Source organism: Pseudorca crassidens, chromosome 1 (assembly GCF_039906515.1).
Source record: "Pseudorca crassidens isolate mPseCra1 chromosome 1, mPseCra1.hap1, whole genome shotgun sequence".
Classification (NCBI taxonomy): domain Eukaryota; kingdom Metazoa; phylum Chordata; class Mammalia; order Artiodactyla; family Delphinidae; genus Pseudorca; species Pseudorca crassidens.
The window spans coordinates 59,701,626-59,718,828 of NC_090296.1; positions in this window are offsets into that span (position 1 = coordinate 59,701,626).

A 17,203-nucleotide genomic window follows, 5' to 3' on the forward strand; every position below is an offset into this window, starting at 1 on the left:
CATTTCAACTCATCATTCACAGAAAGAAACAATGAAATCCTTAAAGACAGGTAGGTATTACGCCTGGCAGTTTGGATACAGTTGACATATATTACATAACATTATTCAAAACCCATCACTGGTAATCTCATTCTGGCTTATCTAGGAACCAAAGAAATTTAAAGTCAGAAGCAAGCTAAGACATCATGTTGAGCAATGCACTATTTTAGACCTCAATAATCAATGACCTAAGAGTATATGGTTATTTGGCACATGAAGATGCTTCCTAACACTCTGTTCCTCCCATTATACCTAAACAATGTCAAGACTGTCTCACCCCTGTGAACATCTTTGTATTTTATCACCAGTTTACACTGAAGGCTGAGAAAGGTATTGAATATAACGCCATGCAAAAAATCACTGACAATACCACAGCTTTTGACATCAACATATAACAAGCAGAAGGCCACATTTTACTCACTGCATATCCATGATTACACTGGAAGAGAAGAGTGAACTTGCTTGCTTATCGCTGAATTCCTTAATCGAGATGTGCCATTTTATTTGCACCTTGCAGAGCAATTCTCAGAAGACATGTAGAATGCAGTTTCAGACCCTCTTGAGTGGTTCTTTTAAAATCTTGAATATCTTCTGTTCATAAGCCCTGCTGAATACAAGCACACTTACATAATGCTTTAAACTCCTTTTCCCCAGAATGCTTTATCAAATGAAATGTTAAGCAAATCAAGAGAGAGATCTAGATGGAAGTAACAGAGCCTCATCTAAATAAACACTGCCCTTCTCTGGCCCCTCAGCATACTCTGAACACTCTGATTTACAGAGCCATATTTTCAAAAAAGTATAGACTTATTGCTTTACAGAAAATCTCCCTACGGCATGACCCATGAACACCTTAGAATTTAAGAAGCAAATTATAATCACATGGTTTTTGTTTCAACTACTTTGCCATTTGCCTATTGCTGTCTTTCTAATTTGTTTATTGAATCAATATGAACTAGGAGTAGATGGACTTTTTCAGTAAGTAAAAATAATTTTGTGGTTTAATAAAGGAGTTAATCATTACTTGTTTCATCAATCCACAGTCTATAATTTGATTACTCAGATTAATGAGGGAACACAGAAATTGATTATAAAAATCACATATAATTAGCAAAATGTGAAAATGGACATCAGCATATTTATGTATTCTTCTAAACAACTAAATAATCTGAATTCATTATCCTGGCATACAAATGTTTAATAAACACAGATAAGTAATTCTTCAAAACCACAAGAAAACCCCACAATTACATAAGATGCATAAGCATGACATAACTAAAATGGTTTCACAATTTGATTTCCCCGTACTTGTGACAGGTGTATCGAATCTCAGTTAATTTTTTTCTCCTTTGGAAATTTGAAGGGGGTGCCACAGGTCACCCTTTATTCCCACTCCCTCCCTTATGTATCCATATTCACCCCTGCATACACTCTACAGTTATGGAAATACAAATTATTCTGTACAAAGAAGGAAGAGCTTTCATTCAACATTTACTTAGTAAAATATCATTAGCCAAACATTAATGGTACTGACGACTTAGAAGTAATATGACATGATTCCTGCACTATTATTACAAAACCTCATTCAAAGGTGCAACTGAAGAGATCAGGTTATGAAGGCACTTCAGGATCAGCTTTGGGTATATATGGACTCATCCACATGTCATGAATTGGAAAATTTTAAAAGATCCCATCTATTTCCCACAACTTTCCTATTAGAGCTGCTTCCTAAAAGACTTACATAACATCATAGAGATTTTACTAATGTTAATTTTTGTTCCTCTAGGGAATATCTTTATGAATTTTATCTCATTAATCCCCATATCTAGAATGTTAATTAGATTTACATTTGGAGATAAGCAAATAGAGAATCAAAAAAACTAAGTGACCTCAAGTCACATAGCTAATAGCATGGCTAGGTCTCCAAGCAAATCTTATTAATCTGGTGATGCCCATACCAGCATCTCACCAACACATGTGGGAAAGACAGGCCTGGGTGTGGACATCGAGAGGAGCACTGAGAGCCAGCCAGGAAGTCTTAGACTTAGTTTAGAAAGGTGATGTTTACATTAGGGTTAAGACTTAATAATAGTTCTCATGTCAGCTTTGTTTTTTTGCTTTTTCTTTTTAACATCTTTGTTGGAGTATAATTGCTTTACAGTGGTGTGTTAGCTTCTGCTTTATAACAAAGTGAATCAGCTATACATATACATATATCCCCATATCTCCTCCCTCTTGTGTCTCCCTCCCACCCTCCCTATCCCACCCCTCTAAGTGGCCACAAAGCACCGGGCTGATCTCCCTGTGCTATGCGGCTGCTTCCCACTAGCTATCTATTTTACATTTGGTAGTGTATATATGTCCCTGCCACTCTCTCACTTCGTCCCAGCTTCCCCTTTCCCCTCCCCGTGTCCTCAAGTCCATTCTCTACATCTGCATCTTTATTCCTGTCCTGCCCCTAGGTTCTTCAGAACTTTTTTTTTTTTTAGATTCCATATATATGTATTAGCATACGGTATTTGTTTTTCTCTTTCTGACTTACTTCACTCTGTATGGCAGTCTCTAGGTCCATCCACCTCACTACAAATAACTCAATTTCATTTCTTTTTATGGCTGAGTAATATTCCATTGTATATATGTGCCATCTTCTTTATCCATTCATCTGTCTATGGACACTTAGGTTGCTTCCATGTCCTAGCTATTGTAAATAGTGCTGCAATGCGCATTGTGGTACATGACTCATTTTGAACTATGGTTTTCTCAGGGTATAGGCCCAGCAGTGGGATTGCTGGGTCATATGGTAGTGCTATTCTTAGTTTTTTAAGGAACCTCCATACTGTTCTCCCTAGCAGCTGTACCAATTTACATTCCCTCCAACAGTGCAAGAGGGTTCCCTTTTCTCCACACCCTCTCCATCAGCCTCGTTTTTAAGATGTAAACAAGCATATTTTTTTCAACGGTCTATTTCAGGTGCTTTCATGATATGCAAATTCTGGTACATTCAGAACAGCTTATAAAATGTGATCATATATGCACTTTCCAGAAAAGGAGTTTTGGTTTTGGTTTTTAGAAAGGCATTTACTTTTTGGAAGTTCTATGGGAGCAGAGACATTTCTGTGGCACGTATTCCTGTATTTCTGTGGCACGTATTCCTGTATTCTAAGCATCTCCAGTGCTTAGAATATTGGCACTCATTGAATGAATGAAATCAATTCTATATAATAATTCAAGGATGGAGAAACAAAAATAATTGCAAAAAGGAGAAGAATAATACAGTATAAACTACTAGATATCTAATGAGGCAGGCAGTCATTTAACAATCCATAAGTTTACTGTAAGAATAGAGCAAATCCAACATCTTTTCAATGCAAAAAATAAAATGGTCAAGTTCAAGATAAGTGACAATTATAAAAATACATGCTTCTTGAGTGGCATCAAATTATGATAGTTCCACAGATAAAAACATGCCTTTAATATAGGGCTCCTTGAAGAAGAGGTTGATTCCACTGCTGGGGCAGGGAAAAATACAAAAGGGACCTGGAGCATCTTGTGATACTTAAACATAGGTAAATGCTTAAAGGAAAGAGAAAAAATGTGGGGAAATGTTAAAGGGGCATGGGAATTGACGTGAAAGCTCACAATGGCCAAAGCTGGAACAATTTGAGCAAAAATATAAATAATGATAGTGATAAATTCTAAGCCAAAGAATAAAATAAGTAGCCATGAGTCCAAATTGACACAAATGATTGAATAAATAAACATAACAAGGGACAAATATTCCTTCAGAACAATACAATTAATAAATGTAGAAAAAAATAAGAGAAATTAAAAATCACCACTACACCACCACAGTAAAAATTGCTGCATGTAAGATCCACTGAAGAACACTAAATTTAGTTGATGAAAGATTAAGGAGAAGCTGGGTATATCTGCATAGACTTAAAGTATCTCACCCGAAATAGTTATTAAAAAGTCAGACACAGTAACTTTACAGTGGAGGAACATGACAGGCCCCACCTTGACCAAATGATCAAGGTTAACTCCCCAGTAATAAGACTTATGGAATATCACGTATCCCCGGATATGATGCATTGAGAAGTACATCTCATTTCTGTGTCATTCTTCCCCAATATCCATAATGTCAACTTAATTATGGGAAAACAGAGAAATCCAGTTGAGGAACATCCTACCAAAGCACCTAAACAGTACTGTTGTAAAGTGTCAAGATCAGGAAAGCTAAGGAGAGACCAGAACTGTCACAGATCAAAGACAACTAAAGAGTTATGACAACTAAATGCAATATGCCATCCTGGATTGGATACTGGAACAAAATAAAGACAGTAGTGGAAAAACTGGTGAAATACAACAATATAGTCTGTAGTTTAGTGGCATATCAATATTAATTTCTCATTTAATTAATTTAATTGGTTATATACAATGCTAATATTGGAAGCTTGGTAAAAGGCAAGTGAAAAATCTGTTCTTCGCGCAACTCTTAGGTAAGTCTAGAATTCAAAATAACAAGTTTGTAAAAGTAGTGCCACAAAGGACCTAATTTAGGTAGGACCATTAGGGTGGGGAAGACCTCCCCCAGACAATGGTGTTTAAACAGAGACATGAAGCATAAGGAAGTATCACCTTCTTTAATCCAAACTATTCATAATGTAATATTTCTTATATAATTCCAAAAAATAATTTGTATTAAAAATATTTTATATTAACATTTTAAGTTTCAGAGATTATTCCAATAGTTGTATTAAGACTTGTAGTGACAATTTAATGGATTAGAAGTAATGCTTCTAGAAGACTATGATCTTGTGTGTATGAATGAGATGTTAACTTTTCATGCAATGTAAAAACCTTGAGAATTGTTTTTTAGCTTTATATTCAATGATGGTATTCAAAACCATATATTACTTGATCCTAAACTCTAGTTAGTAACAAGTAACAGGCATATCATGGGAATTTTAGTTTATGAAATGTGAGAAAAGAAGACAAACTCTTCTCTACTGCTCTCTCACCTCACCTGATTCCAGGTCATTTCCTCATCATTCTTTTGGTCCCTTCCATGAAGTTATCTTTCCCACTAAAACAAGATGAATAAATCTAGACATATACTGATTAGAAAGCATGTACCATAGTCAGATTATTTAGGGACACAGGTTGATAAGGAAAGCAATTTTGAAGATCATCTAATCCAGTGGTTCTCAACTCCATCAGACCCAACGCCTCTTTTTATATCAAATGTTTAATCATGGGCCCTTTATTTTCCTGAAATTGAAATTCAAAGATAATATAGCCAACCTGCACACAATTTCAAATACGTGTATATAATCCCATAGTGTAATAAAAAGGAGAATGACAAGGAAATTAATTTAAAATAAATAATATGCATTCCAAACTGTAGATGCTTGGGCAAAACTACACTAGGAAACATGAAGTAGTCAGACACAAGCTCTACATAAATCACTGTGACTGTCACTGCTACAAATGCAGACTGACATAAGAGTATTAGCAACTCAAATTCCATAAGAAACATGCTGCCGGAACATCATGTCCTCGATAGTAAACAACTCTTTGAAAATCCCAAAGAAAACAAAATTTTCTTCCAATATACACCTACCGATTCTGGTAAAATACAACATCTGTTAAATTTTGAACCTATATTTCTTAAAGCCATGCAGAAAATACTTTGTTATATGTGTAAAATGATTTTGTTTCTCAGAAAATTATAAACAGGTTTTGTTTGCCTATATGAATGCTCCCTGGGACATATAAAAGTCTCACTGGATGCAGGACTATTTTTTGTTGTGTTGGACTCTTTTACCCATTTCAGGACATTAGGTATTTCTGATTTCCACCCAATAAATGTGAATTGAGTTCCCCAAATCATTTTGACAATTATAAACATCCCCACAGATTTCCTAGCTACCCCTAGGACATTAAGACCACCACATAGACCAGCAATCATTTAACAGACAAGGAAGTTGAGGCTCAGAGTGTGCACTTTCTCATGATTACTAAGGTAGTTAAAGATCAAACTAAGGCTAGAATGACATAAGGCTCTTACTATGCTGTGCTGCATCTCTTCCATTCCTTCAGTACTTGGTATTCAATATGTAAATTAGAACTTTCCCATGCTCCATCAACACTAAATAACAAAACTGCTGCCTCTCTTGAAAACTTTATCTTCTCCCTTGAGATCCATTAGTTGCAAGAGCCAAAGCCATCCTTTCTAGCATTCCCTGTGAATCAGCTTTCAGGCCCACTCTCCTATTCTCTCCCTCCTGTATATTAGCCCCAAGCCAAGCCTACTGAAATACTCAGGGATTCTCACCTCAAACTAGGAAGAAGTTATGACTATATTACACCAAATATCTCTTTCATCCAACACAATGCAGAATTAGTTCTAAATCTGGTAGAAAGTTGAAAAGAAAGGAGGATCAAGAGGAGGTGTGCTATTATCAACTGTGAGGCAATCTTCACAAGCTGCAATATTTCTTCACTGTAGCCATGCATGTGGTTTTAGTAAGCAGCCATCTGAGCCACTCAGTACATAATGCATTTCTGATAACTGGTAATACCACAATGTTTTAATATCATATTAGGTAATTAGTTATCCAACTAACCTCACATTGAGGAAATGTTTCCCAAAGAAAAACAGGCTTTTGTTATACCAAACATCTTTTATATATGTTCTATCATTGGATAAGATAAAGTTATTGTACATATCAGTTTCTTTCTACTACTTTTGGGTATTAAATCATAGTCCTTTATGAAGGAATAGATTCTGGGGAAATGTTCTTAATATTAGCATTCTTTGTGTTGACAGAATTCCTAAAACGACCTGTCAAAATGAGAAAGGCCTTTATCCCCAATGATTCTGTAGACATCCTCGGACAAATGAGACACAAATCCTATCTCACAGAAGGGATAATTAAACATATCTAATTTAAGGTTCATGAAGTTATTTCTGAAATAATGTCTCATCAAGTGAAATGTAATATGTTTCTCAGAGAAATATCTGTCTTACATTTAAAGTCCATCAAAGTTTTGACTTGTTAGGGATTTCAGTTAAATGATGCTTAACAAAAGGTAAATTCCTATTTTAAGAAGAATTAACATTCAGTGAAAAGATTCCAAAGGCATTTTGTTCAAAGAATAAGTGCTTCAGAAGGTATTAGAAAACAAGAATTTGGAAAATCCCTTTAAAATAATGGACTTATGAACTAAACGATGAACACCGAATTCTATCTTGAAAGAGTATGTTTGTTTATTTATCAATCTGCAAATTAGGAGAAAATGTTTTTTTAAACATACGCAACATTTTTTCCTTTTTTATTTTGTTTTTCATGCTTCTACTACACACACACACACACACACACACACACACACACACACCTGAAACAAGCATAGTATGAGCCCAACCCAATCCTTTATCTCCAAAACAAAAATTCATTAAAGCATTTCCCTAATAGATGGAAGTATTTTCTAGGAATTTAAGAAAGATACACTTGGCTACATTCAGCTCTATTCAAGAGATATGTGCTGGGCATTTGGAGTAATAAGATATGTAATATAAGATTCCTGCCCTAGGTAAAATTCAAAGATAACCAAAATGATGATAAATGAAGATATAGTATTCTAAGTTAGGTTCCCGATTAACATTTATTTTCATTGAGTAATTTCATCTAACCCCACCCATGGCCATTTCCACCAGACCTCCAACAGGCACACATAAATCATAGCCTCACCTTTGGTAAAAATTTGGGCTTTGTCCTATATTCCAATCTAGATCCATCACAGCAGTAGCTTTTCAATCACCAACCTGGGGTCCATTTTAAAGCCTGTGCATGCAAGCTCACTCCCTTCCTCCCAAGGGACTGGAAAGGCAAAGGAAATACAGCCAAGGACCACAGGAAGTCCTAATACCACAGAGATCCTCACCTGTTCAGGCGAGTTTATTATTTAATTACTAGGGGGACTTATGGAAAAAATGAGGAGGGTTAGCACCAAAAACAACTTTAAACTAGAGGCTTTTATCCCTATAACTAGCTTTTATTCTTTTTTTTTTTTTTTTTTTTTTTTTTTTTTTTTTTGCGGTACGCGGACCTCTCACTGTTGTGGCCTCTCCCATTGCGGAGCACAGGCTCCGGACGCACAGGCTCAGCGGCCATGGCTCACCGGCCCAGCCACTCCGCAGCATGTGGGATCTTCCCGAACCGGGGCACAAACCCACGTCCCTTGCATCGGCAGGCGGACTCTCAACCACTGCGCCACCAGGGAAGCCCGATTCTTTAATAGATCTTTCAAAGTGACATGTAAATTAACCAAATTTTCAGTATGGTCATCTGAGATTAATAGGTTTTTCACGGTTTACCATGAACACATATGGTGCCACTGCTGCTACTCTAACCAATGCCACTTTGGGTGAAGGCCCAGGAACAGCTCATATCCTATCTTCCGACCTATCTGCAGTGCTCAAGAGAATGAATGCCTACCTTTCTCTAATGAAAAAAACTCACTCTCCCAATGTGCTGGCCCAAAGTGTCTTTCCACCACTGATGAAGTCCAGGAGGAATCATACCATGACACTCTGGCCCAAAGGTTGATCTGTTAGCAATTACTTGATTCTCTGATGCATCATTTGGCAGGGTTCTTTATGCTGCTTGAGGATATGCTGCTAATGAAATGCACCCTGTTGTAAAATATCAGAATTAGGAGGCCCAACCACTAATTTTATTAATTAGCTATGTCTACAAAACTTGTAGGTACATACAAACTATGAAATTCCAAACTCAGCTGATTAGGAAGAAACTATCCTTTAAGACAAGAGGAGACAAGAAAGAAAGAAAGTTCCATAAAGCAGCATTTAGAATAGAAAGCACAACTTGCTTAACTAGAAAACAGATGTCACTTATAATCATGAAAATACATTACTGATCTTTTAAAACTAATAAAGTACAACATGTCTCCTGAAAAGTGATTTTTGAAAGCATATTGCTAAACTGCATTGTGCTGTTAAATAAGCATTTGTACAACAACTCTGTGTCAAGTAACTGTAACAGTGTAAAATCAGTTAATGACGCTTCAAAAAATTGATCTGGGAATACTACAGGAAGCAAAGAAAACAAGCTGTTTTTCATCTACTTAAGCAATTCAGTGACTGCATCTTGATTACCAAGTCAAAGTTAGTACAGCATTTCCCTAGAATCTGATTAGCCTGGAGCTCTTTTGGTAAAAACATGGAATGTCTTTTCATTGTTGTTATCAAAATGTTATGGGACAGCTAATAAGAGAAACTCCACTCTGCATTTTAATGGAAAAGGTGACCTTGGTTTACCAAAATAAAATAAAAATTAGAAGAGATACCAATCTGATCTTTCTGTGAAAGTGATCAGATTCTATTGACAGTACTTCAGATACCTCCCTGTCCCACAGCTCTAAGGTGAGAGAAATCTACTCATCTAACATTTTCTTCTAAGGTTTGTGTGTTTATTTGCTGTTTGTTTTCTGACCTACCCACCTCATCACTTCAAGATCAAAAATCACCTACTCATAGCCATTTTTAATCTTAAGGTTGGTTTATTTACTTGTTTTGTAACTTTTCCATCTCATACATTCCCTCTTCATCTTTTTGGTTCTCTAAATGAATTCTGCCAGTATTCTACCAATCATTTCCTGGGAGTTGAAGAAATAAGGCTATTATAGCAGCCACCAATATGCCTGAGCCGTTTCCTGTAAGAAGACACTCAGAAGAATATGTTTCATAGATCTGTAAAATCCCAGAAATAAAAGGAACGTAAAGATTATTTAATCCAACCACTCTATTAATCCTCGCCAAGTGGCTAACTTTAAAACATCTGCAATGACATTTAGCTTACTACTTCTCAAGTATAGCCCATTCAATTTTTAGCTGATTCTAATGGCCAGGACAAAATATAATTCCCAAATCTTCTACCCAGTGATCCTAGTTCTATACCTTAGAGCATGCCTCCAAAGAGGGGCAGGGGGTAGAAATCAACTGATTCTTTCTCATCAGACCTTCATAGATTTGAAGACAGCAATCTTATCTGTATTTATTTTTCTTTCCATTTTGCTAACTATGTCCATTTCCTTCCATTTTTCTTATTTGATGTGATTTCAGGCACCTATATCTAAACACACTCCTCTTTTGGGACCAAGCAGAATTTAGAATCTGGACTGAGCCAGGGGACAGTAACCTACCCTAGGTGGCTATTAGGTAGGGAAGTTCTGAGCCAAATCCTTGAAGGAGAGCTAAGAATTTAAACCCGTGACAACCAATAGCAATGATAACTCTAGAACTGCAGAAAAAGAATTAATAGCAAGAATCGTAGCCTAGAGTCTATGGCTAGGCAGACACAAGAGTAGACTGGAGACACCCAGGAGGATGATCTGGAGTGCATTAGAGTATGGGCGGCTCATCTTTATCAGCCACTTGTTGTGTGTGCCTGTGAAGAGCTGGATCAAAACCTCCACATAAAGATGGGGAGGTCCACATCCCAGGGCACTCCTACAAGGTTATAAAGGGCCCATTCACAACTAATGGCCCAATATCCCAAAGGTGACAAATATGTATTATAACTGTCTGGACTGCAATGGGATATGAAACATGACAGCACATGAGTCAACAAAATAAGCCATTTACATGATGAACATTAAATCCAGTTTCTTTTCTGTGACAATGTAAAAAACTGCAATGTTTTTAAACAAAATAAAAGCTTCAAACAAGGAAAAACTAGAATGCATCTCAAAGAGAGAATCTTTACCTTTACCTGCACCTTTACCTCAGACTGTGCCACAGCAACTTTACCTGTAATAGCCAAAAATTGGAAACAACCCACGTAGCCATAAACAGGAATGGATAAACAAATTGTGGTACAACCATACAATGTAGCACTATTCATAAAAAAATGAATGAATTAATGTGGTTGAATCCCAAAAATATTATGTTCAGCAAAAGAAGATATAAAAGAGTACATACTGTATGACTTCAGTTTTAGGAAATTACAAACAAAGCTAATCTAAACTATAGTGTCAGAAAGTAGATCATTCGTTGCCTAGATCTAGGGGTGGGGAAGTGCGTTAACTTCACCAGGGCATGAGGGAATTTTTTAGGGTGATGAAAATGTTCTATGTATTGATTATTACAGATGTTACATGAGTGGACCTATTTGTCAAAACCCATTGAACTACACACTTAAAATAGGTACATTTAATCAAATATAAATTATACCTCATTACCTCAAGTAGATTTTTATAGAAATGTATTTGAAAACATTAGACTTAGCTCTTAAACCCCTTACCCACATTCAGGGTATAAAAGATCAAGAGTGAAGATAGTTTCAACAAAAAAAAAATTTTCTGATGGAGCTATTTGGATCCTGAGGACTCCAGCCTTTCTAAAAATCGAGGGAAGATTTGTCTTTTCTTGCCTTAAATCTAGTGAAAAAGCTTCAACAGGAGTACTCAGAAAGCCTAATAGCTGCTATTTCAGAGTGGGAGAGAGACTGAATTAATGTCTGACTCACACTTGAGAAACCTAAATCCAGAAGCATTGATGGCAGAACAAAAGTGAGATAGCAGTTTGGTGATTTATCCTGCCCACATAGAATGCATCAGAACGAAAGATTCTAGAGGGTTTTCTGGGAGCCATGTGCAAGAGAACACTAGAGTGGGGTCATTTTAGGTCTTGTCTACGAGGTGGGCTAGAAAGATAATGAGTCTTCAGCATAAAGTAGCTGTATGTGAATGGCTGAATTCACAGGGGCTGAAGAAGCTGTAAGAGACAAGATACAGTAAAGGGGCACCTTCCCTTGTCAAGGTAGCTCTAGATAAGAGGTCTCCAGAAAATGGAGCACCTCTAAAGAAGCCACAAATAAGTCCCACAGCAGAGAGTCAAGCACCCACCAAGCTCCAGAGAACACAAGGGAAGTTTTTGTAGCACCAATAAAGAATAAAACTTCCCTGCCCTTTTTACATCTTCACCATACCCACCACCCCTCTCAAATCCCAGAGGAGTCAGAAATCATGGTTATCAGGCACAGAGAGAAAAGTAAACATACAAGGCATGGAATGAAAGAAGCTGTCAGTACACTCCCTTTCTAACTGCATGCAGTAGCCCATGGAAAGTTCAAGCTCAGGGACAGAATTTTTCACTTTAAATCAAGTTTGAAATTGTGACAATCCTATGGAATTAGGCAATTTAATTTCTGGACCAATACAATTTGTATTACACATGAATAATCAGAAAAGTTCCTGACTTTTTGGACAGTTGCAGGAAAAGAAATATTTCGAATGAATGAATTTTAAAGGAATACTGAAGACAAAAGTAAATTTGCTCCTATACCCTCGCTCTTTGTGTCCCTCACTTCCCTGGAAACTCACACGTTGAAAACTAACCCCCAATGTGATGTCATTAGGAGGTGGGAGCCTTTGAGATGTGATTAGGTCATAAGGGTAGAGCCCTCATGAATGGGATTAGTGGCCTTATGAAAGAAGCCCCAGAAAGACACTTTGCCCCTTCTACCATTTGTTACCTTCTACCACTTCTCACCAGACACCAAATTTCCCAGCACCTTAATCTTGTACGTCCCATCCTCCAGAACTCTGAGAAATAAATTTGTTTTTTTATAAGCCACCTAGTCGGATATAGCAGCCCAGACAAAGACAATTGCTTTCTGATTCTATCCCATGATTTGTACTTGTCCAAAATAACAGCTACACTAATTAGTAGATTCCATGGGTGAGCAGAGGCTGTGCTAGGTAGAACCACCACACAACAGAACTTTAGGACGGGATATGCACAGAGACATGGCGTGCAAGCCACCCCTGGTGTTGGGCAGCACAGCAGTCCTGATACCAGGAGCTTTGCAGGTATAATTTCTTAGCAACAAGGAAAGGGTTAATCACACAGCTCTGCCCTTATTTAGCCAGTCACAAGGTCAAGATTAAGCACTGGGTCTCCCACTTCTTAGATGAACATTCTGTCAAACTAGTTTAACCTGGTCATTTCTACTTTCTAAAGGCCAAAAGGCTTTTGTTTTCTGCACAGAATATTCAGTAACTGTTGAATAAAGCAATGAGTGAATCAGTTTAATCAGTCAAATGGTACCCAGCTCTAATGCCACCATTCAGCTGAGATTTTCTAGCTCTTGTGATTTTTATTCAACTTGATTGTTTTACTGGTAAATCTTAGTATATGATTAGATAGAATCATATTTGCCACCCACTAAGCAATGTTTTTACAGAAGTCATTTTATCTGTTAATAAAAAAACAAAAACCTGTCCTCTTTCACCAATCAAATACAAATAAACAGAAATGATCAGGAATGTAGATATATTCATTTAACAATCAGGTATTAGATTACATTTGGCCAACACAGTGGCTTCAGCCAAAAGTGAAATTGTTGACTTAAATGACTGAAGCAGCCTGGATTAGAATAGCTTTTAGTCCTAACTTATTAAAACCACCGGGACCAGGTTTTTCTTCCCCTCTTGCCAAGCTCTATTTCATCTGGATAGGATTAGGATGGATTGAATTAGGACCTAATTCAATGGATTAGGTCCATTCTCAGACAGCCTCTTCTCTGGTGACAGTAATGTGGCTACAGAAATTGCCTGTGATATATCCTCTCAGGTCAAAGTCTAACAGCAAGGATAGAGCCTGATTCCCTGATACATATTTTATAGTCCCTGAATTTAGTACCTATGGATAAAGGGTTAACAAAATCATTTCCCCTTCTGAGTGAGAATCTGACTTTGGGTCAACTGTCTAGCTCTCTTCTCCTAGACATCTGATAAGAGTCAAGAGTCAACTACATTGTTAGACAACATTTCTTACAATAAAAATGATGCTTGATTAGTAATCTGAACCAGGACTTGGAGGAACTATAAATCAACTAAACAGCTGATGAGGTTGCCATGCTTTGGGCTCCCCTGAGTTCAATGACTCATAACTGATACTTCCCTTACAGAGAACCTGGAAGCTAGGCCTATGGATTTGTTACAGAAGATATTGGCTCTTATAGGACATGTCTTTCTCACCTGTGCAATATGGATCTTGTTTTCTTGCCCCTGAGCTATACTGCTATGCTGGACCGCTAAAAGGTCTCTTGCAGAGAAAGCATGTCTAATGCCACAGGCAAGCTGTTTTCTCTCCTATAACCTTCTGAGTAGACTAGTACAGGGTAACATATGGAAGTGAGTTTAAATGTCTAGTGTAGCTGTGAAGACCCCTCTGGTAGGTGTTGCAGTGCTCATCTCTGAACCAATAACCGTAATGAGGAGAAGTAACTGATTGGAATAACCTGAGGTTACATGTTCTACCCCAGAAATAGAGGAATTTGAGCTGCTTCACTGAAAGTACAGGGAACAAGAGTGCGGCAGGAGTGGCTCTGTTGAAGCTCATTCAGAGTTCCTTACCAAGAAGAATTAAATGCCCAGCAGCCAAAACAGTAAATATTTACCATGCAATTGACTCTTTCCTACACACCACAAAGTACTTAGGATTCAAATTCATGCCTCAACCAAATGACTAATAATTACATATCAGAAACCTATGAGAGCATGCCTGCAAATAATCAAAAGAGCTGCAAATACTAAAGATCAGTAAGTCATTGCTAGTAGCTCTCTAGAAACGATCATCTACAACTAAACTTTGGCCTACTTATTAGGGCTCCCATCAAAGGATTCAAGAATTCTTTGTTAAAATTTTATTGCTTTCGTTCCAAACTGTTTAATGTGAAAAAAATGAAATTAATTTAAATCCCAGAGGCAATTAAACACAGTTAAGAGCAGAGACTTTAAATGTAGAATATGTGGGTTTGAAGCCTACTGCCTCTAACTAGCTGTTGATTTTGTGCAAAGTTAAATTAAATCTATGATTTTCAGTTTGCTCATATGGAAAATGAGGATGATACTTACCCTCACTGGGTTATTTTGAGAAGTAAACAAGTAAAAATACATGTAAAGCAGCAGTGCCTGGCACAAAGGAAGAAGCGGCAAGTATTACTAATAATAGCATCATTATGCCAAGAATTTAAAAATCTGATGTATATAATTTGCATCTCAACCTGACATTTTTTTTCATACCTGTAGTTACTCTCAAAGTAATAAAATTTTGTGACTTTGGGGATAATAGGCATCAAGTAAGAGAGGAAGCTTTATTTAATCAAATTTGAAAAGATGGTTAAGTTGTAGCACAAAATAAACAAAAATACGATTCTGAAGAAAGTCAATTATTTGTGCAGATATTCCTATGCTTTGAAATTTAGGGGTTTGATGGGGGTCTCAGGGATCTATCCCTGGTAAATATATCAAAGATCTGCAAAACTAGGTCTTCAATAAAGAACCAGGGCTACACAGGGTAAGTTCCATGTCATTTCAGGAAACAACACTGCTGGGCTCATCATGTGCTAGTCAGCGTCCTTGTAAAACTCACAGTCTAGTGGGTGAGAAAGACCCATGAATAAGTAAAAGCAATGTGATGTGCTAAGTGCTGTGTGGGGACATGCACTGGGTGTTCTCTTCCCACAAAGGAGGGACTGAAAACCCAAGATGCCTTTTAGTCAGATTAAATTCATTCCATTTCACTTTGGTACCTCCTCTTTGCCTGTCTGTAAGAACACTAATGGTAACATACCAGCCATTCCCACTTCTCAGACAGGCCTGTGTGAGCCGTGAATTAATGTACATTAAATCATTCAGCTTTTCTGAAATAAGTTACTGCAGGAAAACCCAAGAGACTGTCACTGAGATGATCACAGCTTCCTGCAATCTACTTTTATCTTTATCAAAGGAAACTGTGGGAGCACAAACATGGTTTTGCCATTATTTCAGGAGCATAAAGAAGGTGAATACCACACAAATACATAACAGCCCACAAAATGAGAACCTAAAATCTATTCTGATAAAAGAGAGACTTTCTACTTTTTTTTCCCTAAGGCCAGCAGGAAGAAAAGAGAATTGCTTCTGAAGAATTCTGTAAGGTCTTCATGTTTCTAAAAAGGGAAAAGAATAGGAATAGGGATAGGAATACAAAAGAATTTTAGAACTGGAAGTGAGTTTAAAGATTATCAAATCCGCCTTCTTTATTTCAAGCATACCCACAAAGCTTAAGCAGCTCACCTAAACCAATGCAGGGGCCAGGGGTAGCAGTCAGGCCTTAAAAGCTCCCCCAACTATGGGAAGCAGCACTCACAGTTATCAATATTTTAAGGTCTCTCAATGAATTAACACTATTGTATTGTTTATGGTTCAGATTCACAGCAAGTTAAACAGGCTTTTGTTTCCAAAACTAGAAATCTACTATATTTAACATTGCTTCTATCGAAAAAAAGAAGAAAAAAAGAAAAATTTCAAGAAAACTTAACAAATAAAACCTCCCCAACACAACCCATTTTTAGGTCCATTCTTGTGTATTAATCACACAGGTTTTCTTATGTTCGTTCTGACTGGGGACTTCCTTTTTTTGCCCTAGTTTGACACATTTCCTATTTTATTACCTTTCAATTTTTTGCTCAATAATTATCCTGAATGTAAATATCGGAAGCCTACTAGATAGTGTCTGTCTATTTGATTTTGAGTAAGAAATTTGATGCTGTACAGATTTGATGTTAAGAACTGCCCTCAGGAAGAGACAACATAAAGAATGTCAAAATGCTTATCCATTGTACAATTTCAGGTCTTCCTCCTATAACCCACCATACTCTACACTTTCACGAATTGACATAAAATGTGACTCTTCTCTTTAAAACAGAAGTTTAGTTTCCTAAACTTCACCCCCACTAAAAAAATGCTGAAGGATTTCACTGTTAGAGAGGCACAGCTTGAAATGCATCATAAACTAAAACAATCATCAGGGTATTCACTGTCATATTTTCTTCACCCACCTTAATGGCAAAAGCTCTTGACACTCAGAATGTGTTTAGCTGTCTAATGGAAAATAACACAAAAAACAGTAAAATTTGCAAGTCACCTTGCAAAGTTGCTTCCCTGAACTTGGACTGAAATTGAGCAAAGATAACCAAAATATAGATCAAGTACGTTATCTGGGGCTACATTTTTTTTTCAACAATTAGCTTTTTTTTTTTTTTTTACTTATTTTTAGCATTCAGGATTTCTTTCTTTAAAATTTTATTTA